The following is a 27,129-nucleotide window of genomic DNA, read 5'->3' as shown; positions in this document are numbered from 1 at the left end:
TCTGTCAATCACTGTGACTAGTATGAGCATTTTAACTGTTCCTTCTTCTAATCCATGAACACAATATCTTTCCACTTAGTTGTGTTTTCTTTAGTTTCTTTCCTCAATGTTTTATAGTTTGAAAGTACACAGATTTTCCACTTCCTTGGTTAAATTTATCCCTGAGAATTTTATTCTTTTTGATGCCATTCTAAATGCTGGGGTGAGGAGATACCCATTTCATTTTCAAATTGTTCCTTGTACGTATACAGAAATGCAACTGATTTTTGCATGCCGATTGATTTTTGTTGATTAGAAAAGGAATTGAGAGCTACTGAAAGGCAGATAAGAGATATCCCAAGAGAAAAAGGAAGAGTGAAACCATCTGTGAAAGATACTGCCAAGAAGGGCCAGAATATCTGTGTGGTTCTGACTAATGACAGGTCAAGGAAGGCTATGAACAAGCTTTATGCATTCAAAGCTCTCATGAATCTGTGCTCATGGAAATGAAGATTGAACTGGTGGTTTGAAAGTGGCTGGTTCCCTAAAAAAGAGCACAGAATTGATAAAGACCATTTAGAATCTTGTGACGATTTCACCAGTCCGGGGTACCATACAGGAATTGTCCAAAGAGATTATGAAGGCCAGGATCATGGAAGAGGTGTTAGAGGACACTTTTGAGAGCCTGGATGATCTGGAAACAACAGAAGAAGCAACAGAAGTGGAGTTGATAAAATTTTGTTTGAAGCAGAGCCTTTGGCAAAGCACCTAGAAATGTGACTGATATACTTCCAGAGACCAAACCTCCAGGACGAATAGCCACCTCAGAAGATAAGGAGTAGGAAGAAGCCTTAGAGCCATTGCAGACCTAGCTGGTCACGCTCCACAGTGTGGGGCTGCCTTGTGGGGCCATCGCTCTCTTCATGGTTCACATACACTCTTCTGAAACAGCCGTCTTTTTATGTGTCTCTTGCATGACACCTCTGTGACGAGGCATTGCATTCTGGAGGAGGTCCTTCACTAATATCTCTTCATTCTCTGCAGAGCTTTTAGGATCTTTGCAGGATTGTTCTTATGAGAGGTGGTGTAAGGAAAAGCGTCAGCTTTGAGATTGTAAACAGAAGGATTTTATTTTTGCAGGGAAGGCTGGAGAAATCTGTCTTCTCTCAAAGCACTTCTGAGAATAGAGTTGATGGCCTGAATAACGAGGATTCTGTACTTTTTTTGGTTTGTGAAACACTACATAAATAGATTTTTAAGAAATTTCTGCTTTCATACAGAAAAAAGTTTTAGAGTTTTCTATACCTAAGATCATGCCACCCTCAAGGAGAGACTATTTTACGTCTTCCTTTTTGATTTGGATGCTTTTAATTTTTTTTTTCTTGCCTTATTGCTCTGGCTAGGACTTCTAGTACTATAGGAGTGGGCAACCTTGTCCCGTTCCTGATCTTAAAGGAAAAGCTTTCAACCTTTCACCATTGAGTGTGTTGTTAGCTGTGGGCTTGTCATATATGGCCTCTCATATATGACAAGAGTTTTTATCATGAACGGATGTTGAACTTTTTTAAATGCTTCTCCCCATCCATTTGATGTTTATATTCATTTTATCTTTTATTCTATTAATGTGATATACCACCTTTATTGATTTGCATGTGGTGAATCATCCTTGCACCCCAGGGATTCATCCCACTTGATCATGGTGTGTGATCTTTTATATATGCTGTTGAATTCTATTTGCTAGTCTTTTGTTGAGAATTTCTGCATCCATATTCATCCAGAATATTGCATTATAAAACTATAGTTTTTTTTTTTTTTGCACTGTCCTTATTTGGCTTTGGTATCAAGGTAATGCTAGCAGCATCATAGAATAAATTTGAGAGAGTTTCCTCCTCTTCATTTTTTTTTTTTAGGAGGGGGGCAGAGTTTGAGAAAGATTGGTATTAAATCTTCTTTAAATGTTTAGTAGGATTCACTAGTGAAATAATCAGGTCCGAGGCTTTTCTTGGAGATTTTCAATTACCAATTCAATCTCCTCACTCATTATGTGTGAAGATTTTCTGTGTCTTTATGATTTGGTCCTAGTAGGTTGTATATTTCTAGTATTTATCTTTTTCTTCTAAGTCATCCAATTTGTGGCATAAATTGTTCATAGTAGTCTCTTATGATCCTTTGTATTTTATGGTATCAGCTGTAATGTATCCTTTGTTAGGTATAATTTTATTTGAATTCACTCTTTTTCTTAATTAATCTGACTAAAGTCTTGTCAACTTTACCTTTTCAAAGGACTATTAGTTGTTTTTTTTAAAATCTGGGGCGCCTGGGTGGCTCAGTCGGTTGAGCGTCCGACTTCGGCTCAGGTCACGATCTGACGGTCCGTGAGTTCGAGCCCCGCGTCGGGCTCTGGGCTGATGGCTCAGAGCCTGGAGCCTGCTTCCAATTCTGTGTCTCCCTCTCTCTCTGACCCTCCCCTGTTCATGCTCTGTCTCTGTCTCAAAAATAAATAAACGTTAAAAAAAATTAAAAAAAAAATAATAAAATAAAATCTTTTCTATTGTTTTCCTATTCTCTATGTCATTTGATTCTGTTCCAATCTTTATAATTTTCTTTCTTCTGCTTACTTTGGGCTTAGTTTTTTTCTTCTTTTTCTAGTTCCTGGTAATTTTGAGTTGTTTTCTTGAGATCTAACTTTTCTCTTAATATATGCATTTATAGATATAAACTCTTCTCTTAGAACTATTTTTCTGCACCCCATAAATTTTAGTATGTTGATTTCCATTTTTGTTTGTCTCAAGGTATATTTTGACTTCCTTTTTGATTTTTTCTTTGACTCATTGGTTGTTCAAGAGTGTATTGTTTAATCTAACAGAATTAAATATTCTTTCCCTGTGCCCATGAAAGAAACAGATGGTGAATGTCACTAGCAGGGTACTTGCTGTGTTGTATGTGTATATTTCTGCCTGCACCTCTCTATGTGTGCTCCTTGGAGCAAGGAGTCTATATGTTATTAATCTTTATGTGGCCAATGGTTGCACTATGCTTAAAAATGGTTTCTGGGTAGCCATATTGGTTTTTGGATAAAGAAATAAGAGAAGGATTAGAACAAGTTTATTATTACAGTGAGAAAAATAGACTTGAAAACAAATATGTTCATTAAAGGCCCTATAAGAAAGAAGTCTACACAGGAGTGCAAAAAAGAAAGGTAATCAGTTCTAAGTGATGAGTGGTGGCATGAAAGAGATTCAGAGAATAGGTGATTTTTGAGATTATTTTAAAAAGGTAGGTGGGGGGCGCCTAGGTGGCTCAGTCGGTTAAGCGTCCAACTTCGGCTCAGGTCATGATCTCACAGTCTGTGAGTTCGAGCCCCGCGTCGGGCTCTGTGCTGACAGCTCGGAGCCTGGAGCCTGCTTCAGATTCTGTGTCTCCCTCTCTCTCTGACCCTCCCCCATTCATGTCTCAAAAATAAATAAACATTTAAAATAAAATAAACATAAAATAAATAAACATAACGGCAGAAACGTGAGATGTGAGAAAACGTGAGATGTGAGAAATTTGCCATCATGAGAACAAAAAGAATGGACAGAGGTTTGGTGAGAGACAAGTCTAGAGAAGAACATCTATATGTCATGCTAGGGAGTTTAAACTTTATCTCAAGAGTTTTGAAGGTCCGTTAGAAGTTTTTAAGCACAAGGGATTTAAGTGAAACTACTTTTTGTTTTTGTTAAGGAAGACTTCAGTTGATGATTGTGTTCAGGAGTGTTTGACAAGATTAAGAATCAGAGGAGACTAACTAGTGTGGTAGGAAGAGGGAATAGTGGGAAGACTGTGGGATAGCTACAGGTCAGAAAAGGCTAGGGGCATCCACTTTCAAATGTCCCCTCTCCGTAAAGACAGCTTTCATATTATTCTTACTTTCTAATCTTATACTCTAATAAACTTTTGCCTGCTGCTCAAAAAAAAAAAAAAAAAAAAAAAAAAAAAAAAGGCTTGGTTCACAGAAAAAAAAATCATTCAGAGCCGAGACACCATACTAAGAGTTCGAAAAAGAAATGATTAGCATAAAGCTTCAGCAGGAGGCTACAGAAGAGAGGAGAGTGACACAGGACAACTTGAAAAAGCAGCATGTGGCACTGCTAAAGATGCGGACAATGGACAGGGCCCTACAGACTCCCAGTTTGGCTTGGGTGACTTGGGTGGACAGTTATGCCACTTATGACCATAAAAGAACAGTTCTGGGGATTCCATCAGTAGAGTTTTGTACATATTGTTTGGAGGTGCTTGTGGACTACGAGGCGGAGAAGGTCTAGTAAGCAGTATGCAGTTTGGGAGCAGGATTTGAAACAGAAATGACAACGTTGGTGTCAGCAGCATACAGGCTAGGAGAAGTTCAGGGAGTGACAGAGATGACCTAGGGGAAATCTCATTCAATGTATTGTGAAATAAGAACAATACTGACAATAAAATCCTGGGGTAGACGGAGGGTGTCAACACTTTAAGAAACAGGCAGGAGCCAGAGAAGGAATTGCTGATTTTCTACATTTCTGACTGGGAAAGAGAGAGATCAAGTAATAAGAAATCAGAGAGATTCAAAAGAAAAATGGAAACCCAAAGGAGTTTAAAGCTTACAAATCAGTAAAGGGGAGAGGTGGAAAATACTGCAGGGTTAAATGCTCTATCTGAAGAGAGATGATGGAATTGGATAAGGAATGGGTAACGGGGTCCATCTCATACTGAAGGGAGGGCGGTGTGTCCCATGAAACTGGAGGAAAGAGAATAAATTGGGGAGAGGGTCGGGAGGACTCCAGAATTATAGATTAAAGAATCAGGATTCTTACCCATATTTTCTCAATGACGCAAAGGGCAAAGAGCTGAAAGGAGGGTTGATGGTCGGGAACAAATAAGAACATTGGCGAAGAGGCAGAGTGGAAGCTTTGGGAACTGGGAGAGGATCTGATCAGGTATAATAGTGAATTGGGGGGTTCAATGGAGTCCCATGCACCTTCTCACTTCCCTGACGGAAAGCACGTTTCTGATTGTCAGAAAAAGGATAGATACTTCCAAAGTACATGCAATCACCTAAATAACTTGTGAAACAGAAACCATATTCTATCTTAGTGAAGTATGAAAATCCACAACGCTTTTACATGAAAATGAAAAATAAAAGCCAAGCAAACTTGGGTTATGCTGGACTGGCATCACTGGAGTCCAAAGATCCAAGACGAGAGAAGAAACGAGCATGGACCGTGGATAAAAATCATTGTTATGGCACCTTCCCCCCTAACTAACAGACAAACAAATAGAAGCTACGCCAAGCCTAAGAGAAGCTCCGTTACACTGCTATTCTGGTAACAAGATAGACTTGCAAGCTATGACTTTGGGGTGACACAAATTTAAGCAGTCTGGACTGCTTAGCAACTCGGCCATAAGAACAGTGTCAGATGGTGGATGGCCAGTCTGACCCGACACCGAGGGGTTTTGTATCCTATGTAGCAGAAGGACGGAGCAGAGGGTCCTTCCCTGGAGAAGCAGCTGAGTTCTAAGTGGAAGGCCACTGTCCAATTAAAAAGAGCATTGGATCAAAAGCTTCATCTTCCTTGTCCCAGTAAAACAGACAACGTGCTGGTCAGTCTAATCAGGACAAAAAGACACAAATTAAACATTCATCATCAATTTGAAAAGCTATTTGTAATCTAGTAATAGAAATGTACTATCTTGATAGGATTTAAAATTTCTCTCTGAGACCAACACGCAATATGATATTTAAAAGTAAAACAGCAGGAACGTTCTCTTTTTTTAATCATAATTTTTTCCCCAGAGCATTCTTATTAAAACTAAAAGCGAAATAAAGATGACATCATAATCATTCACTTTACACTATTCTGAAGTTACAGCCAATGAAAACGAGCAGAAACTGAGAAGCAAGAGATGAAATTCTTGAAGAAGAAAGAAAAGTGATCATTTATAGACCATATGGTGGTCTACCTAGAAAACCCATGAGACTAAATTGATTATTTGAACTAGTTAGAGAGTTTAGAAACATAGTCAGTTGCAAAATTAATATATAAAAAGGTTACTACCTGCCAGAATTTTATCAATTAAAAAAGCCTAATAAAAAATTCCTGTTCACTGGAGTACTAATTTATAATATCTAGGAATAAATTAAACAGAAGTTCTGCAGAAGTTACATGAAAAACAATTGGAAACTTTTACGAGGGAGATTAGAAAAAAAAACTGAAATCAGTTGCATGGCTGCTGTATTCAGGAATGGTAGAATATAGCAGTAAAAAAAAAAAATATTGTTAGTCCTCAAACAGATGTATTAATTTAATGTGATTTATGTACAAATCCCCAACTGTTTTATGAAGCTGGTTGAAATTATTATGACTTTACCTACACACGTGAGCTTGTTCTCATCAAAGCCAAGAAAAAAACTGAAAAAAAAAAGAGGAAATTTGTACCACCAGGCAGCTAAAAATTATTAGAAATGCACATTTGTACATCATATAGACCAATACGGAACCTGAAATAAAACCTAACATAGTGAAGAACCTAGACGCTGGCAATGTTGAAATTTAAATTGGTGGGAAAAGGATTGATTATCCATTATGTGGAGCGAGAATAAGTGGCCAGCTCTTAAAGTCACATCCTCTCCTAGACCAGTGTAAGTGCCTGTCTGGATTTGCCAGGTTCCACCAGCCCCCGGAGCACAGCCTCCAATGCTCCCTTCTATCACAGGATATATAACAGTTGGATGCAGCTGAGTCCATGGAATCCACCCTTCCCTAGCAGGGCTTGGGTAAAACAGCTCAGAAGCACGAACCTTGACCATTGAAAGAAAAGAGGTAGAGAGTTGAAAGCTCACTTCCTCTCCCCTCATCCTCTCTCTGCTCCGTTGGATTCGGGCATTGGCTCTGTGAGCCTCTCTGTTGACATCCTGCACGACTGAGCAATGGTTGTGTTTTCCTTTGAAACTCTGGCCAAGCCTGGTAGTCATGCACCACTTTTGATTTTCTTTCCTTCTGCCCTTCCTTATTTTCCCTTTCTTCTCAACTCTTGATGCCCTGGGATCTTTTGCCCCTAAACTTTTAACGTGTAAGCTTTTTCTCGGGCTCTGCTTTGCAAGGAATTAGGGCTAAGACACAGTCTTTGCACTGCGTACTAAAATACATCATAGATCGATGACACATTACAATCTAAAAACAATGCATAAAAGGTGAAAAATCGTAGTTTGTCTGTCTACAAATGTGTGTTATTGAGGTGTGGAAAATCTTTTTTTTTTTTTATAAATTTTTTTTTTTTAATGTTTATTTATTTTTGAGACAGAGAGAGACAGAGCATGAATGGGGGAGGGGCAGAGAGAGAGGGAGACACAGAATCGGAAGCAGGCTCCAGGCTCTGAGCCATCAGCCCAGAGCCCGACGCGGGGCTCGAACTCACAAACTGTGAGATCGTGACCTGAGCTGAAGTCGGACGCTCAACCAACTGAGCCACCCAGGCGCCCCAAGGTGTGGAAAATCTTTTTAATGCAAGAATTTGATGGATTTAACTTACCACGTTTTAAACCTATGCAGATTGGAAATATCATAAACAAAATTGAGCAACAAATTAAAATATTTGAAATGCTTTTGGCAGAAACAGATTAGCATATCGATAGAGTGGTGTAGGCTTATATACAAAGAGTTCTCATAAGTCAATAAAAGTATATCTCATTAGAAAAATAGACTAAGGCTTGAACAAGTAATCCACAAAAAAGAGACACAAATGCTCCAAAAGCATATGGAAAAAAATATTCAGGCTTCCTAAAACCAAGGAAATACAATGAGCACTATAAATGAGCAGATTTGCTAAGATTAAAATCAAAAGCAGCTCCACAAATCAGACAAGGTTGCATTTATACTTCTGCAGACCTACTAGGAGGCCTGGAAATTGCTACATTCTTTCTGGCACTATGTATCAAAAGCTTTAAAAATGTTCTTATCCTTTAAACCAGTAAATCCACGTATAAAAATTTTATGCTAAGGAAATAACCAGAGATCTAAGACCTATGTGGAAGTACATTTAGAGCCACATTACTTATAATAAATAACCAGAGACAAGGCAAATGCTAAAGAAAGAGACTATCTAGATACATTTTTGTATATTATTAGATGGGATTCTCTGCACCTACTTCAAACTATGCTTTTGAAACTATGGAAAGTTGTGGGAAAGTGTTCTCAACACAAAATATAAAAATGCTTGTAAAAGTAGTGAAAAATAAAATGTTAAGAAGAAAACAAAGGGCTTACACAACATGTGTAGCTCTTTTTCTCTCTTTTTACATCTTCTCCCCGGCAAAACGAAGCTGAACTCAAGAACTGGAGGCAGGAACATTAAAAAATTAATGGTGAGTCACTCTGGGTTTTTTCCTAGAATAATTTGTGCTCTCAGAAGCCTAAGAGATTATTTTTAAATGATTTTGGACCATGGGCCTAAATGTAAAACACAAAACCATGAAAATTCTAGAATAAGACATAAAATCAAATCTTTGGGACCTGGAGGCAGGCAAAGATTCCTTAGGACATAAAAATCTCAAACCATAAAGAAAAAAAAAAAAAAGTGACAATTGGACTTCATCACAATTTACCGTTTTGCTTTGAGAAGGCACTATTAAGAAATGAAAAAGCAAGCCAGATGAAAGAAAGATGTTATCAATACACGTATTTAACACAGAAAGTGTACCTAGGTTATATGAAGAATGCTTAGAGCTCAATAAGAAGAAAACCTGATTTTGAAAATAGACAAAATATTTGAACACACACTTTACGAAAGAAGATCTGCAAATGGCCAATGAGCACATAAGAAGATGGTCCAAACCGTTAGTTACCAAGGGAGTACAAATTAAAACCACAATGGGGGGTCTCAGGGTGGGGGGCTCAGTTGGTTGAGTTTCCTACTCTTGGTTGCGGCTCAGGTCACGATCTCATGGTTCGAGGGTTTGTGCCCCGCATCGGGCTCTGTGCTGGCAGTGCGGAGCCTGCTTGGGATTCTCTCTCTCCCTCTCTCTCTCTCTCTCTCTCTCTCTCTCTCTCTCTATCTGCCCCTCCCCTGCTCATGCTGTCTCTGCCTCTCTCAAAATAAATAAATAAACTCAGAAAAATAAAATAAAACCACATTGACACATCACCGCATAGCTTAAGTGTAAGTGACTAGTAATAGTAAATGTTGTCGAGGATGTGCAACAACCAGAATTCTCATGTATTGCCGTGGGGGATGTAACATGGTGCCACCACTTTGGAAACGGATAGTTTCTTAAAAAGTTAAACATATTCCTACCCTACCACCAGCTGTCCTATTCCTAGGTATTTACCCCCAAAGAAATAAAAATATATGCCCACATAAAATATGGTGCACAATGCTCATGGCCATTTATTTGAAATAGCCTCAAACTGGAAATATTCCACGTCCACCAACAGGTGAATAAATGAGCAAATCGTGGCATATTTATACAATTGAATATCACTCAGCAATTAAAAAAGTGAATTGCTCGTATGCACACGGATATGGATGAATCTCAAAGTGATTTTACGAAGTGAAAGAAGCCAGTTACAAAGGACCACATACCGTGTGACGATATCTCTATAACATGCCGAAGAATGCATCCTAATCTAAAGTGGCAAGAAACGTCAGTGGCTGCCTGTGGCCAGGAGTAGAGGAAGGGATGGAGAGTTAAGGGACACAAGGTAACTTGACGGGATTATAAAAATGTTCTATATCTTGATAGTGGTGGCAGTTTCATGGATACATACATTTGTCAAAACTCATTAAATTGTACACGTTAAATGGATGTAGTTAATATATTTTACATATAAAGAAAATTAATTACAAAAAATTTTCTTCCTGTGTCCCTCACTGGATGAAATCTGCCCGATATTGGTTACTCCTTTGCTTATTGTCTTTTCTCCTACTTAGGGACACAACTATAATTGCTTCTCTGTAGGGTGTGTGTGTGTGTGTGTGTGTGTGTGAGAGAGAGAGAGAGAGAGAGAGAGAGACAGAGACAGAGAGAGAGACAGAGAGAGAAAGGTGGTGGGGTGCGAGGGAGAGCAAACATGACAGAGATGGGGGTGGAACTGAAGAAGAAGAGACTGAACATGACAGAGATGGGGGTGGAACTGAAGAAGAAGAGACTGGACATTCCAAAATGCCAGCAGATTTTTGGTGGTGAGAAAATTCCAGAATCATGATATCCAGAATCCAGATGGAGGCATGTGACTTGCAGTAAGGTAGAGCCCTGGGAATCTGAGGTGGACACATGTGAGTCTGAAGCAGCCATGTCTCATGACCTCAAATTTCCCACAAGATGAAGTCACATGTTCTGAGAGAGGGTCCTGGATGGGCGGGTGGTTGAGAAAGAAGAATGGGGTGTACTATAGAAGTCAACAAGGGATATCTAAAGGAATCCGTTGAAACAAGGGAGGCCAAGGAATGAGCAGAAAATTCTAGACCAAGAGGAGCCCTCTCTGTGCTCTCAGTGGGTTTTCAGACCTTATCTTCTAGGATGTGCTTAAAGGACAATGTGCTGCTGACCATTGATTATCATCCCCTCCTCAATTGCTCATCCAAATCTCATAAACATTTGGCAAATGTCTAGACTTTCACTGTGGAGAAATTAGAAAATGGAGGTGCTTATGCCATGATAATTGGCAGATCTTCTTAAGCATCACCGACGAGGCATGATACTCATGATGGAGATCTGTCTCCAGCAAACAACACCCCCCATCTTCCCTTACTAAAGGATTATACTGTTTTGTGTGTAATATGTCTATTAAAGAGCCTTTGCTTTTTACTGGCAAGGTGAGAATGTAGTCTTGCTAAGGAGAATCCTTTGTGCCTACTAAGTAGACTGTGAAGTTGGAACAGTGGCCAAGAAGATCTATATGCCAAATAAATTTTATTCTAATGACTTTGGTCTGTATCATCAGTCTTAGATAATTGTGCTGCAGCAGACATGACTTTCTTCCAGAGGCCGACTGTTAGAATGCATGACATAATAATGCCGCCATCAGTGTGACCTAGCCCTCGCTGAGGGTAAAGAGGTACAAATTTACAGGCTCCTCTCACTACTGGAGCATGATACACCAACACAGTGTTTGGAGGTGAGCCATCCATCCCAAAACATATTGTTAAAACTAACACCCAACGAAAACAAACATTTGGATCTTTGGAGCTCTATAAAGAAGGCAATTAACAGGTTATAAATGGGGTAGGCTTCTGATGTTTTAATTTGGGGCTTCAGAATTTCAACTTATGTCTCTGATACTCATCACTGCATCGTTATTGAGGCTGTATAAAGGTTCCCCTCCCACCCCACCTTTACTTCTAGTCTTTTAAAACTAGGTAGAAAATTTATGTATGGCATTGCTGAACGATACTTTCCAAATAGGAGTCTCCGATCTCTCTGTGATTAATTGTGCACTTGATTAACCTTAATTGCCAAGATAGCAAAAAAAAAAAAAAAAAGAGCACCCTTACTATTTTGTGTTTGATCATAGTTGTGGAAGAACCAAAAAAAATAAAAAATAAAAAATATTGATTTGAGGAGAGAATAATTAGCAAATTAATTAATTGAGGTCTGTGTATATCTTTATTTTCAAGGCATTTATTGGCCTTGACTAAAATATTCTCTTTTTTTTAAAGCGTATTTATTTATTTTCACAGAGACAGAGACAGTGGGAGTGGGGGAGAGGCAGGGAGAGAGAGGGAGAGAGATAATCCCAAGCAGGCTCTGTGCCGGAAGAGGCTTGAACTCACAAAACTGTGAGATGGAGACCTGAGCCAAAACAGAGTCAGACGCTTAACCAGCTGAGCCACCCCAGTGCCCCTAGAATATTCTATTTTCATTCCCTAAAGGGGCAGTGAAGCTATTAAGTAGAGGCATAGTTAGTTAGTTGGGAGGGCATGGCTGTGTTCTATCCTTTTTTCTTTCTTTTTTTAAAGTTGAGAATGAGATTGGAAATTCTAAAATACTAAGGGTTATGAAGCAGAGAGAAATAACCCAGGGGCCTCTAGAGGCATCGGATCCAGGATACACAATGAGGAATTGAGCCTGGAAAGCCCTATTCTGAGGGTTTTACACGCATTCCATTGAAAACTCACAACAACTTCCTGAAGTAGGGTTTATCATTGTTCCTATTTGTCAGATGAGAAAACTGAGGCCTAGAGAGATTAAGTAATATGTGCCTATTCACAGAGCTAGTAAGTGGGTGCATAAGGACTTTTATCCCTGTGATGTGGCCTGAAATTCTTAGAGGTATATTATAATTAGGTACTGTAGCAAAAGTAGTTAACATGATGTCCTTCTGTCACTAGATGCTTAAAAGGTGCCAAAATATGTTAGGTAGTATTAATTTATTTGGATTTCGTAGTAAGACAAAGTCAACTGGTGTTTATGAATTTCAAGGTCTCAAGCCAAGAGGCAATGATAACCCTTAAAAACGGTAAAAGCAGGAGACTGAGAAACGCGGTCTTTGCCCTTCCCTGCTGTACTCAGTGTGGTTGATAGAGGACCCCTATTCTGTAACCCAAGTTACACGGGTGTGTTTGGGGGGGGGGGATGGGGAGGTAGTGAGAAGGATAGGCCACTCCCATCAATCACAGAGAGACGGACCTTCTTTTTGGTTTGTCCTCACAATTTTAAAACAGCCAGTGAAATCAATCACTTTGGAGTCGGGGCAGATTCATACCTGTTTGGCAACACACAGAAAAAGCGGCCAAAGCGCTCGGCTGATGGCCTCCGATCGATGCTCACAAAATTAAGGAGGCCACTTGACCCCGCTCCCTTTTTCTTTCCGACCCTAGACTCCCAGCTGTTCTGTGAAAGGAGTGTACTCTAAGGGCCAACGCTGAGGCTTGGCCCCTTAATCTTCCTGTGTCACTAGGGAGAGTGGGGTGAGGGAGTGAGGCGCCATGTATGGAGGTGGGTAAGGTGCACACCGACTTCAAACTCCTTGCTTTTTGCGAGCTACGTCTCCCTGAACTGGTCTCTAAAGAGCCATACTTAGTGCTGTGTTTGCTTAAAGACTAGCAAATTTAGAGCTTCCACTCATGTGATGTTGAAAGGTTTTGTAGCCATTCTCTTAATGTGGTTTTGACACCTCACAGCCCATCATTACATAAATAAGGTCTGTGATATTGAAGCAGATTTTTATTTAAATTTCCTTTTGCTCTTTAGCATTTTTGTCTCTTGCTTGTAACTTTGAGAGGACTGTATCAGGGCTTACACAGTTAACAAAAGCAAACTAAAGCAAATAATCACCTTCTAATACTTCTTTCAGCATATTCTAATTTTTTAATGGAGAAAATGCATTCTTAAATTAAATATGCATAATAAGGAATACTAATAATAAGAATAAAGTGGAATATGTGAGAATGAATCTAGTGTTGTAAGCAAATGCATTTGATTTTCTAAGGATAAAAGCTGGCTCGAATCCGTAAGAATCAGTGCAAAAAAAGAAAAGCCTCATAATGTTCACAAATTGTCCATAATTGTATGGATTTTAAATATAAAAGTTGGCAGTGGGAAAAGCTAAAAGCCATTAGGAAATATACCATTGTGCAATGCACTAGGAGCAGTAAGTCACAATCGTCTAAAAAAATCCCTAGTAGAGTTTTCTAAAATTTTGATAACCGTACTTGAGACTTATCTTGATGTTTACTACAATGCATGCATTGTTGAGCATGGCATGGCCTAATGCATATACGAATCATATTTGAAAAGAGCTACTAATTAACATGAATAGTCTTCGTCTGTGAAGGTCGTTTATTGCGAAGTTCTTTTTTTTTTTTTTTTTTTTTTTGCTTTTTCTCTAGTTGGATATTGCTAAAGGAGCCCTCAACAACAGCCATTAGTTTAAAAGACTAGTCTGTTTTCTGCCTGGCATTCGGTTATAGTTTTAAAGAGTCTTTTTCTCCTGTGAAGAAGCCATAAAAATAATACTTAAAAGTAAGAGGGAGAGAGAAGAGGAGAGGAGAAGAGAGACCTTTCTCTTACTGAGCGATACATCCGTTCATTAAGTTTTATTCTGTGATCAACTGTATTCTCTCATGAACTTCTCACTATAGTATCTAAGAATTGTTTGGCCAAGTTGTTAGACTTTATTTCAAGTGGGATTGATCAGGAGTTTTTCTTTGAAAACTGGGTTGGCCAGCACTTTCCTAGGATTCACTGGGACAGGCCCTGAAATGTTTTCCACAGAAGTAAAAACACTTTGGGGCTAGGTTCTACTATTTTGCACTGAAGGAACTTCCAGAACCTTCCACTGGTTTAATTTTGGGATGCCGTAGGTTTTTTTGGCTTAGATGTTTTAAGAAACTTAGGCAGGATGAAGGGATTTCTAAGGACTGTTGGGAAACAATATTGCCCCATGCTAAAAATCTCTCTTAGCTAAAAACCTTCACTCGGAGCTTTGTCTCCATTTGTCATAGTTAATTTTATGTGTCAAATTGGCTAGGTTATGGTATCTAGTTGTCTCGTTGAACTAAACAAACAGACCGGGCTAGTCTAAATGTTGCTCTGAAGGTGTTTTTTAGATGTGATTAACATTTAGATCAGTGCACTTTGAGTAAAGCAGATTACCCTCAGTAATGTGGGTGGGCCTCTGCCAATTGGTTGAAAGCTTTAAGGCGAAGACTGAAGTTTCCCAAAGAAAAAGAAACTCTGCCTCAGTAATGCAATGTGGAAATCTTGCCTGAGTTTCTCGCCTGCGGATTTTGGACTCGAGACTACACTACCAACTTCTTCCCGAATTTCCCACTTGACAGCCTGTCTAGAGACTTGCCAAGCCCCACAATCCTGCGAGCTAATTCCTTAAAATAATATCTACCTATCGACCTATGTATCAATCATCTATCTATCTATCATCATCTCTATCCTATTGGTTCTGTTTCTCTGGAGAACCCTGACTCATCCAATACATCATGTAAAACCAGTAGTAAGTTTATAGCACAGAACATGCTCTTGGCCTCTCAAAAGAGAACTGGGTTTTGCGTCCAGGTTTTCTTGAGGCAACAAAGGGATTAACGAGCCAATCACTTTGTGAGTTTTGCCTCTAAGATACCAGATGACCTATTTGATAAATATATACATTATTTGTGCTACTGGTCAATCCGGTTGGATTAATTCCCTGAGACTTTGTTAATTATACGTGGGGTTTCTTCGTGTATGATAACTGTGGAAGTGTTGAGTGGCTGTTATTGGAATCGCCTGAATCACTCCAGCAAGACTTGGCTTTGGAAATATCAAACAGCAGTTCTCACGCTGACTTTGTAACAAATACTTTTGATATTAAGTTTTGAACCATGTGAATGCTTTAAAAGACAAAATTAAATCCAAAGTACCTAAGACAACCTTCAGCTTGTACCCACTTGCCACAGGTATCTCACACTACTCGTTAGCCAGTGAGAGGAGCACACATATGGGGAGGGATGAATCCCCTCAGATATCACCTTTTCCATCTTCCTGGTCCCCTCTATTCTTGAAGTCGATGTACACAATCAGTGTTCATTGACGGTTCATCACGTACAAGTGTCTTACTCAGCTCAGCTGCTGTAACAAAACAAAACAAAACGCCATAAACAATGTGGCTTAAACAACAGAAATTTATTTTCTGGAGATCGGGAAGTCCAAGGTCAAGGTCCAGTAGAGTTCAATGTCTTTTGAGGGCTCTCTTCCTGACTTACAGATAATCACCTTTTTTTGCTGTGCCCTCATATGGCCTTTCTTCCGTGCATGAATGTGGAGAGAAAGACTCCAGCCTCACAATCTCGTTTAACCTTAATTACCCCCTGAAGGCCCCATTTAACCTTAATTACCTCCTGAAGGCGCGCTCTTCAAATACAGTTACGTTGGGGGGTAGGGCTTTAATACATGAATTTGTGGGAGAGGGGACCCAATTCAGTCCATCACAACGAGGCACTCTGTTTTGTACTCAAGATATTTCTTAATTGGGCACTCTCCTGGAGACTGCAACGTTGCAGGGTGTATTGGACAAATGTACAGATGTCTTGAGGCAGAATGTGATAAATGCTAAAAGCAAGGGTCTACAGGACTGTGAGGGATGGAGTGGTCACTTACAGCAAGGTGATCAGGAGAAACTCCCGAAGCAGGAGCCCTTGCATTAGGTGCTGAAGGGAAGTAGGACTTTCGCCAGTGATAAGATACATAAGGCAAGTAGTCGAAGGGCAAGGGATAGAGATGTTTAGGGAAGACGGGCTGGTCCAGGTTGTCTGGAGTGCACTAAAGTGCAGCAGGGATTGTGGTAAGAAGGGTAGACTGAGGTCAGAGAAGTGAGGGACTGACATTCCAAGGGACTTTTTGGGAAGGTATTGGTGAGTCATCAGAAACTTTTGCCTCAGGAGGTGCTGGTGATTTTATAAACTTCCTTTTACTGCCACTGAACACACTGCCTCAGACCTCTTTACTGGAAAAGTCTGATTTTACCATTAAGAAACTGATGCCTTCAAAGTTGGGCCATTCCCCCTCCAAATGGAACCTTGCCCTCTCACGGAAACATGTCTGTGGGGGTAACTGACAGGGGTTGGGCAGACAGTCAGGGGCAGGAAATGACGAGGCTCTGAATGAAGGAGTTTTCTCAAATGAATTGCAGAAAGGATGTTCCAGTGTGTTTTCCTGTTTGGGAAGTTTAATTCTTCACGGTTTGCTTGGCTGTCAGAACGCTTCACATTTTTATTTGTGAACATACACGGTGATCATCCTTAAGACAAAAAAATCTGATGGCAGGTCCCTCGATGCCCTTGTTCAGAGCAGATGTTGCAGTCAGAGCTGGGCTTTCAATTCTCACCTCTGAGATGTTGTAAATTGCATTAAGAAGCATCTCCCCTGGTCTTCATGTTTTACATACAACTTATTAAGGTAATGTTGGGAAAAGACGTTGAAATAGACAAAAGTTAACAGATTTGTAGATCGCTACGACAGAGCCGTCATCTGCACTGATGCAATTACTCACAGCTCATGTGACAACCAAACTATATGAACTCAACAGGGGAGTCAAAAAGAAAGAGGCACACACTCAGTTCATCAATATGGAACAGCTTTGCAGACCTAGAAAGTTCAGAAAAACGTAAACATTAGTTTTTGTGTTGGGGGGGGCGCTCACAGAAGGGTGATAGAAGCAGAGACGGACAGCCCAGAGGGTATCTTCCCTTAGAAAATGGTAGGGCTCAGAGGACTATGGATCCTGAGCTGAGAAAGGAAGTTTTTTCTCTTAGTGGGAAATGAAGTTCTCTTGCCCCACTTCTCTTCACGGTGAGCTCTTCTCTCAGCATCCCTGATGTGGGACCATCTCACCTCTCCTTGAACCCTTCCACAGCCTGAACTTCGTACATTCCAACTTGTTGTTTGGACTCTGTTGGACATAACCTACGTCTGCATGGCAGGGTGAAAATTGGATAAACAGCCACGCTGACTCCGGGGAGTTTTTTTATGCAAACATCTGTTTCTTGAATTTGGCCAGGGTGAGGCCTAGGGGAAGGCGGAATTTCGATTGACGAAATAAGATCAAGAAGATGCTGCCTCCTTTTTTTTTTCTTCCTGTTTCAGGGCATATAAACTCTGTTTCCCTTCAGCATTACACAGGGATGAAATCCTTTGCAAGTTTCCCCTGATACTGGGTTTATGTCCAATTCTAGTTTAGATGAGATCATGTGGATGCTTTTTCTGGTACTTTGCTGTACTACAGATGTAACTTGCTTTGAAAGAAATCTCATGCATGCATATAAAAATGTGAATTTAGAGTAAATGTGAATAGAGCAATCAACAAATATTTACGAAGCACTTCCGTGTGCCCAGCGCTGGTCAATACTCTAAAGTGTATTAAAAGTGTGGATAAATGAACCCTTGTATGTAGGAAATCTAAAGTTTTAAATTTGTTTTTTTAATGTTTTATTTATTTTTGAGACAGAGAGAGAGACAGAGCATGAGCAGGGGAGGGGCAGAGAGAGAGAGGGAGACGCAGAATCTGAAGCAGGCTCCAGGCTCTGAGCTGTCAGCACAGAGCCAGATGCAGGGCTCGAACTCACGAACCGAGAGATCATGACCTGAGCCGAAGTCAGATGCCCAGCCAACTGAGCCGCCCAGGTGCCCCAGGAAATCTAAAGGTTTAAGAGGAAGTTGAAGGTATAAAGGACAAGAAAATACAACCTATGGTTCGGTACTAAGTTGTAAGTCACCAATATTAGTAGCTGCGGCTATCTGTAATAGGAGAAGGCAGGGTGAACCCCCGAAGCTGAAGAATTCAAAAAGAAGCTTGAATCATGCAGGATCTAAGGTGCTGAGAAGCTCTGAGCAGGTGGAGCCTGGGAGAGGGGCCTTTCCAGTGAAGGAAATTGCAGGAGCTGTCAACAAAAGTTATCATGTCAATTGATCGTTCGCTGACTAAGGGCTAATTACGTGGAACATTGTTACCCCCATTTACCAAAGGGGAGATGAAACTTGGTAACAGATAAATAACAACAATAACAACCATAGCTAACACTCATTTAGCACTCACTATGTTCCCAGAACTGTTCTAGGTGCTTTGTGTGTTTTAAACGATTTGTGGCTTGTAACAAGCCCAATGTTGTCCAACCTCAGCGTTGTGGCTAGTGTGGCTACAAGGGGCTGGTGTTGGCGGTCACGTCTTTGTAGGTAGATTCCTGGAGGTGTGGTCATGGTGACCCCTCCCACAGGCTTCCAGCTCTCTCTAGGCCAGCTTGCTGACCAGAGAGTACCAGGCAAATACTATCCTTATACACCCATTAGGCACGAGGAAACTGAGGCACATAGACATTAAGAGACTAACCCAAGGTCACCCAGGCAGTGAGTGGCTGACCTGGGATGAGACCCAAGCTTCTCCAGTTCTAAAGCCCACAGTCTGCGATGCTACATGAATGAGGAGAGCAGAAGCTGGGCGAGCAAAAGAATTTTGACCTGGCGGGAGGGATGGGGTGCTGAGGTGGGGGAGGGGTTGCATATGAGAGGTAAGGAGAAGTGGACGGGCATTATTTCATTCTCAAACAATTCTCTGTGTGCACTTGTGAACTTAAAATGTGAGTCTGATCTCCAACATTCAGGCTTTGCAAAACATTTCAGGACACCAACATTACATACAGGAGGCACCAAGCCCTTCCTGTACAGAAGGAAACTCATGGAATATTGGTCTCAAGATTCCCCACCGATTCAGTCTTCCCCCAAGGCCCTAGCCTCCAGACAAGAGGGACACAAAAGCAAACATGGGCCTCCCCACCTCTACACAGGTTCTTCTCTTATGAAGTACCAGTTATTAATTTTGAAACATTCCTTGTGTCTCTATATTTACCTTCTACACGGGTCTTGATCCCTGGAATTTAGTGAAGATATAGGATCGTGTGGGCCCTCTTTGCATCTGGTAGTGGGACAACCAACAACCTAACTGGAAAAAAAAAATAGATATTAGGTTGGTACTCAGAACCGGCTAAGTTGGGGGAGACAGGCAGTGATGTAGTCAGAGGGGATCCGGCTAATTTTTCCTCTTATCAACACCCTATTGCTAAAATTCCCTTAGTAATGATTCATTTCTCTGGGCCTTTTTCCATAATGAAGCCAACAAATCTTCTGGTGGAAAAAATACCTAACCCAGTGGTTTGAAACAGCATCTTAGACCAATTTATTTTTCTTAAATGAATTCTGAATTATAAAGTCAACGTACAAGATAAAAGGTGAGATAGTCTGGAGGAATCAGGGGCCAGGAAGGGCTGGGGGCTCCTCTTGCTGGCTTAGCCTTTGCCTTATCCTCCACATTAGTCCCGGAGGCAACTCGGAGTCTTGGGGCTGTGGAACTTCCCAGGAAATCCTTCATGCATCTCATTTAGGACACAAGCCACAGAATGCCTGACTAACCAACGTCTTAAACACATAAGGTTTCATTTTTCTGATAAAAATAAAAGTCTGAAAGGAGTGAGCTGCCAGTGTTGGTTCAGGGGATCAGAGATTTCGGGGCAAATGTCTCTGAGAGTTTCTTTGTTTTCTTTTCTTTTCTTTTCTTTTCTTTTCTTTTCTTTTCTTTTCTTTTCTTTTTTTTTCTTTCCTTTCCTTCCCTTCCCTCCCCTCCCTCTCTTCTCTTTTCCTCCCTCCCTCCTTCTTTCTTTCTTTCTTTCTTTCTTTCTTTCTTTCTTTCTTTCTCTTCTTTCTTTTTTCTTTTTTTCCCTTTCTCCTTTTTTCTCTTTCTTTCTTTCTTTCCTTTTTTTCCTTCCCTCCTTCCCTCCTTTCCTTCCTTCCTTCCTTCCTTCCTTCCTTCCCTCCCTCCTTCCCTCCCTCTCTTCCTCCTTCCTTTCTTTCCTTCCTTCCTTCCTTCCTTCCTTCCTTCCTTCCTTCCCTCCTTCTCTCCCTCCCTTCTTTCTTTCATTCTTTCTTTCCCTTGTGATCTAAAGAAAAGGAGGTTGTTCAGCTCCAGTCATCACATTTTTGCTCAGGGGAGGAAGACAGAAGGTCACTGCCAGCCAGTGTTCCTTAAAATCAAGAACACATAGGAATGCAAACTGGTGCAGCTGTTTTGGAAAGCAGTATGGAGTTTCCTCCAAAAGTCAAAACTAGAACTTCCCTGTGACCCAGCAATTGCACTACTAGGTATTTATCCAAAGATTACCAAAATGCTGGTTCAAAGAAGCACATGCACCCCATGTTTATAGCAGCACTATCAACAATAGCCAAATTATGGAAAGCACCCAAATGTCCATCGACGGATGAATGGATAAAGAAGATGTGGTTATATACACAATGGAATATTAGTTGGAGATCAAAAAGCATGAAATCTTGCCATTTGCAGCAACTTGGATGAAACTAGACTGTATTATGTTAAGTGAAGTAAGTTAATCAGAGAAAGACACATATGTGATTTCACTCATGTAGAATTTAAGAAACAAAACAGATAGATGAACATAGGGGAAGGGAAGGAAAAATAAAATGAGATAGAAACAGAGAGGGAGGCAAACCATAAGAGACTCGTAAATACAGAGAACAAACTGAGGGTGGCTGGAGGAGTTGGGGGGGGGGAATGGTCTAAATGGGGGATGGGCATTAAGGGGGGGCACTTGCTGGGATGAGCACTGTGTGTCACACGTAAGTGATGAATCACTAAATTCTATTCCTGAAACCAATACTATATTATATGTTAACTAACATGAATTTAAATTAAAAAAATAAAGAAATGAAATATTTTTTTTAAATAAATAAAGAGCATTAAAGACTTTCCTGAAAACTTCAGCAGACATCTGCTTAAGCATTTCTGGCCTGAAATATGCCACATGGCCACTGTAAGGTGCAAAGGATTCTGGGAAAAGAAATATTCAGTTAGCCCTATTGCCACCCCAAAGAATACTGGGATTCTATTGTCAAGGAAGAATCCAGGTGTGGCTATGGAATAGATAACAGTGTAAGCCACAGCCTGGCTCTTCTCTTTATGTAGCTCATGAAGGAAAACACGACATTTTAAAGTTTTTGTTATAGAAATTGCATATAAGATGAACTTATACTACAAAACTAGTGACTTCCCTTTTGAGGGGAGCAAGGGAGTTTAGGTCCTGGTAGGTTGCTGATGGAGAAAGGGTGCTAGAAGGGGTAAAGGGGTAAAGGAAATGACAGAAAAGCATTGAAGATAAACTACTGGCAATTCATAGGGCACTCCGTGCAATTTTGACTGAATGTACCTGATTTGTCTGGTAGGATGGCAGATATTCTGGAACAATGAGCCTAATACGATGCTTCAGCGTCTTAAAAATTGTAGAATTTGTTTCAAGTGTAAGCAGCATGGCTGCTCAACCAAATACATTCGCTTGATTATCCAGGAAACTGCTTTGTTGCAGCACAACTGAACTTACTGGAATATGATAAAATAGAAGGAAATGTCAGTAAAACATGTTTCAGAACACACACACACACACACACACACACACACACACACACACACTAAAGATAAAAACCCGTATAGGGTACCTGCTTTCTCAATGCCTTTCTGCTAAACAGTGAATTTCGCTCCCATGTCTCTCCCTTCCTGCTAAACGGATCATCAGGGGACAGGTGATCGTATCTGTTTGGGGGTGTAGTTATGAAACATTTTCAGTGGAGAGCATGAATGAGCAGGGACTTGTCCTGAAAAACAGAACAAAAAGAAATTATTAATCATGTTTCCCTTTGTATATTTACTGTTTTGCTTCTGAAGGGAGTATTAGTCCACTAAGAGATGCATAATTAGGAGATATGCCAGATGGGTAATCAATGTGATTTTAAATTTTTATAGAGAGAGAACAGAGCTGTAGCTTGGATTTTTTTTTTTTTTAGAAGGTACTTTAGCTCTGTGCATTTAAAAACAAACATCTTGCGTTAGAAGGTTACTGTCTTCCATGCAATGACGTTGAATATGTTCTTAAATCCTTTTATTTAAAAAACAAAACAAAACAAAACTGGCCTGATGGAATAGAAGACCTGAATGGGCTACCAAATGGACAAGAAAAGCTAACATGCAGAGATGGGAACGGAGGTCTCCTGCTAGGAGCGGCTGAGAGCTTTATTTAATTATAATCATCGTTATATCAAACAAACAAACAAACAAACTGAAAATTCCACTTCCCTTTCCTGTCTTTGCAGTCCATGAAGATTTACTTGTTCTCTCAGTTCTCGGTCTACAGGAAGCCCTTTCTGGATCCCCTTATTTAAGCAAACCAAGTGAGACCTTTGGCTAAAGGGGTGGCTGTCTGGCCAATGAGACCGGCTTGGTAATGGGATCACCTTATGGGACCAGGCAGCAGAGCTGACGCCTCAAGGGCAGAGTTTTTTAAAACTGTGGGTTCTGACACATTAGGGAACCGTGAAATCAATCAAGAGGGCTCTGATTGCATATTATTTCTTAATCCAAGAGAGTTGCCCAGAAAAAAATCGAATAAAAAATCTAAATGTGAGTCACATGTAAGGGTTGCATTATTTATGAAATTTTTGTTCCAATAATAAATCTGCGTCCTCATAGAAATCATTTTTCTTTACGTGGGTCATGGTCAAAAAAGTTTGAAAAATACTTCAGCAGGGTTAAGTGCGAGAGGGCAGTTGGCCTTGAGCTGACAAGTTGAGCCGGAAGGGAAGGGGGTGGTGTAGTCTCTGGGCCCCTCATGTCCCTGTGAACACCTGCCAGGGTTTGTAACACATTGAGCCGTGGGTGTGTGCATCTTCAATATTCTCACACACATACTCTTTCACACGAAGTTGAGAACATTTTTGCCAAGTTACCCATCCAAAAACACCATTTGGAATTTGATTGGGATTACGTTACATTTATAACATAACTTAGGGGAGAACTGACATCTTTGCTTAGTTGAATCTGCCAGTCCAAGGGTGTGTGTGGGGGGGGGGGGGTTCTGCACTTACTCTAGTATTTTTCTAGATCGCTCAGCTCTGTTTATGTTATTTTTTACAAATGCTTTTCATTTTTTACTTTCCTGTTGGCTCCTCTCTGTTTGGCATATATATTAGTTCCTTGTGAGTATATGTAGGTATTTTTCTGTTTTGACACCATTTTCTTTTCTTCTTTCAGGTGTCCTGACCTCTCTGGTCACTGAACTTGGAGACGTCGTCCATGCATTCCTGCTCCTGCTCCTGCTGTTCCTCTGTGCAGAAAGCCTTTCCCTGCACTTCCCGTGGAATGTCTGCACAGTTGTTACCATGGCTTGGCTGCTCCCCTAGGCAGAGCTGTCTCTCCGGAGGATTACTGCAATTGCCTACTAACGGGTCTCTCAGTTTCTTCTCTTACCCGCCTGCCATTCCCCACATAGCCATTGGGGTGATCATAACATCCAGGTGGGGCACCTGGATGACTCAGTCAGTTGAGCATCTGACTTTGACTCCAGTCATGATCTTGCGGTTCGTGAGTTCAAGCCCCACGTCGAGCTCACTGCTGTCGGCACAGAGCCCACTTCGGATCCTCTGCCCTCTCTCTCTCTGCCCCTCCCCAGCTTGCACCCTCTCAAAAATAAATAAAAAACAAAACAAAACAAAACAAAAATTAAAAAAACACATAAATCAAGATCCTGTCACTTTCCTCCCTAAAACATCTAATGGCTTCTATTGGCTTCACAAACATCCAAACACGATTCAAGACCCATGGGGCTTCCCGTGATGTGGTTCCTGCTCACTTCTTTGACGTGGTCTCTTGGACTTTTCCTCATCATTTGTGACACTTTGGCCACACTGGCTTTCCTTTAGGGCCTCAACAGTCCAAGCCTGTGCCTCCTTTGGTGCGTTGGCTATTACCTATTTCTGTGACTCCAGATGCTCCTGCTTATGAGGCCCATGTGGCTAGATCTTTCTGGACATGTGGACACCACACACGTTTTTAAATTCTGATTTTGGGAGGCCCTTTCTGAACCCCAATATAAAATGGCACTCTCCACACATCTGTTCTCAATGTATCATCTTTTTTTTTTAAAAACGTTTATTTTTCAGAGAGCGAGCGAGAGAGAAAGCAAGCGCATGGGCGAGTGGGGAAGGGGCAGAGAGAGAGAAGGGGGACAGAGTATCTAAAGCAGGCTCTGTGCTTACGGCACACAGCCCAATGTGGGGCTTGAACTCACGAATGGTGAAATCATGACCCGAGCCAAAGTCAGATGCTTAATCCACTGAGCCGCCCAGGCACCCCTCATCTTTTATTAAGACTCTATATAGTATGTGCAATTTCCTTCTTTATTATCTCTTTCCCACTCCCCACCCCACCCCTGCACATGAGACTGCAGATTCCATTTGAGTGGAGATGACTATCTCCCAGCCCCACAAAGGCACTAAATAAATATTTGTTGACTTAATGGATAGTTCTATAAAGCAGGTACCATACCAAATACGGAGCATAGAAAATGTTTGTTCCTTATCTTTAGAAAGTCTACACTCGGACGGCAGGGATGCTGTGATTGCCTCTGACTTTTCTGAAATCAACTTGTTGTGTATATGTGTGTGTAGAAGCAGGGCTATGTGGAAGGGAGTCCTTTAGAAATTAACTATTAGAATATATTTTAACTGGTAAGACTATGTTCGTTGTTGAGGATATTTTTAATTTGATTTTACAAAGTTTTGGCGACTTTTCTGTAGGTAAGCCGGGAACTGTGGAAGAGATGCCCAGATGAATAAACTACTTTCTGTCCTTAAAGGAGAATGCTTTTTTTTTTTTTAAATTTTTTTTTCAACGTTTTTTTATTTATTTTTGGGACAGACAGAGACAGAGCATGAACGGGGGAGGGGCAGAGAGAGAGGGAGACACAGAATCGGAAACAGGCTCCAGGCTCTGAGCCATCAGCCCAGAGCCCGACGCGGGGCTCGAACTCACGGAGCGCGAGATCGTGACCTGGCTGAAGTCGGACGCTTAACCGACTGCGCCACCCAGGCGCCCCTAAAGGAGAATGCTTTTAAGTGGGGTAAAAAGATTTGTAAAAACACAGTAAGGCATGGGCCTTAATTGTGGTGGAGTGAAGTTCTGGGACATCAGGGCTATGTCTCGAACTGTCCCAGGATTGTGGTGAATGTCCTTTGCTTTTTCATACTAAACCATTACCAACTCATCTCACTTCAATTGATTTAAACTTGCCTTGGGTGGAGTTACCATTCTCCCCCTCAAAAGAGGGAACGGTGATTAGATCTATAATTTGGAGGCAAACCAGAGGACGAATGAGCCTTTCTAAGGGAAAAGTCCTATGGTATGTTCTATAAAAATGAAAATCATGTGAATGAGATTCAAAAGCTTCCCACCCACGTGGTAGTGGGTGACCCTGACTCTCACACCTTCAGTGTAGGATTCTATCTCACACCTGAGGTAGGATTAGAACCTGTGTCTCCTCGTGTTGCATGTGTAATGCCTCCTACCACTTGAGTCCACCTGTCTGAGGAGTCCTTTAGCTTTGGACGTGGGTTCTGTTTCCATGGCGAGTAGTACCAGGGTGTGGAAGGGCCAGGCTGATCTTCCCCTTGGATCCTAAGTTGTTTGCCACGCTCCATGTAAATTAATTGTATGTCGATAGAGGCCACAGAATCTGAAATAGAGGCAGCCTGTGTTGAATGAATGTAAAAAAATCTGAGAGCCAAGAGGAGGAGGACGGAGCATAGAATATACATGGAGAAGCTTCCGGACAGCATGGAAGGGCCGTTACCTCAGGACTTCATCGGTGACTGAGGGCGACTAGGAGCCTAGTGAGTGTTAGTCTAACAACTGAATGATCCTGGTTTTGAGTAAGAATCATCTGAAATTATTGTCATTTTCTTAGGAGGAAGTTGTCACATTCCTAGGAGGGATGATGAAGGTTAGAACACCCGGCTTACTGGAGACCAGTACCCTGGATTATCAGTGGGGTGCAGTTTGCTGGCCCTGGCCCCAGTATCACTTCTTGAGGTTCATTTCAAGATTGTTGCCATGAAGATGTGATTATAGAAGGAGTGTCTTGAGTTTCCAGTTAGGCATTGAGTATTTAGTTGGGGGGGGGAGGGTTGGGTGGCGGTGAAGGCTTGCCATGTCTCCGTCACAGAGGGAGAAACAAACAAACGTGGCCATGACGTTTTCTGGGCCACAGTTTCCCGCTCTGGGGCTCTGTGAATCTAACCTACAGCTCCGGACTGTGTCGTTTGCCCTTCCCTCTTCTCCTCAGCCCTTCCTAAGGCTTGGCTGAAGAAGGCTGGAGAGAGCTTGTCCCAGCCTGGCGCCCCTCTCCTCGATTGTAGTACTCTCCATTACTGTTCTCTCTCTTTTTTAAAGATACACTGTTTTTAGTGTTTATTTATTTTTGAGAGAGAGAGAGAGAGAGAGAGAGCATGAGCAGGGGAGGGGCAGCGAGAGAGGGAGACACAGAATCCAAAGCAGGTTCCAGGCTGAGCTGTCAGCACAGAACCCGACGTGGCGCTCAGACTCATGAATTGCGAGATCATGACCTGAGCCCAAGTCAGAGGCTTAACCTACTGAGATATCCGGGTGTCTCTGCATTACTGTCTATCAAGCAGGAGCCAAGTTAGGACTTCAAAGACAGGGGAAATCTCTGAGAAAGCCTGAGTTTGTGGTGGCCTGCACCCTGTCACTACAGGCAGCTCTCAGGACATGATTTTCCACTAGGCTGAGTCTATGCCTT

General features: G+C 41.3%; 1 protein-coding gene across 12 annotated transcripts in view; it reads left to right on the top strand.

Moving 5' to 3' along the window:
• The window catches only part of LOC112857673 (uncharacterized), a 173,552-nt gene extending 148,383 nt beyond the window's left edge, over positions 1 to 25,169 (top strand). For all 12 annotated transcript variants that reach the window (XR_015245954.1, XR_015245947.1, XR_015245946.1 and 9 more), the window contains one exon: positions 23,568 to 25,169. The gene's annotated coding sequence lies outside the window, so the exon portion shown is untranslated. The remainder of the gene's footprint in view (positions 1 to 23,567) is intronic.
• Positions 25,170 to 27,129: the final 1,960 nt, after the last annotated feature.

This window comes from Puma concolor, chromosome E4, assembly GCF_028749965.1.
Source record: "Puma concolor isolate L17-30 chromosome E4, mPumCon1.1.hap2, whole genome shotgun sequence".
In the NCBI taxonomy this organism is placed as follows: Eukaryota; Metazoa; Chordata; class Mammalia; order Carnivora; family Felidae; genus Puma; species Puma concolor.
This window is presented reverse-complemented; position numbering and strand designations above follow the sequence as displayed.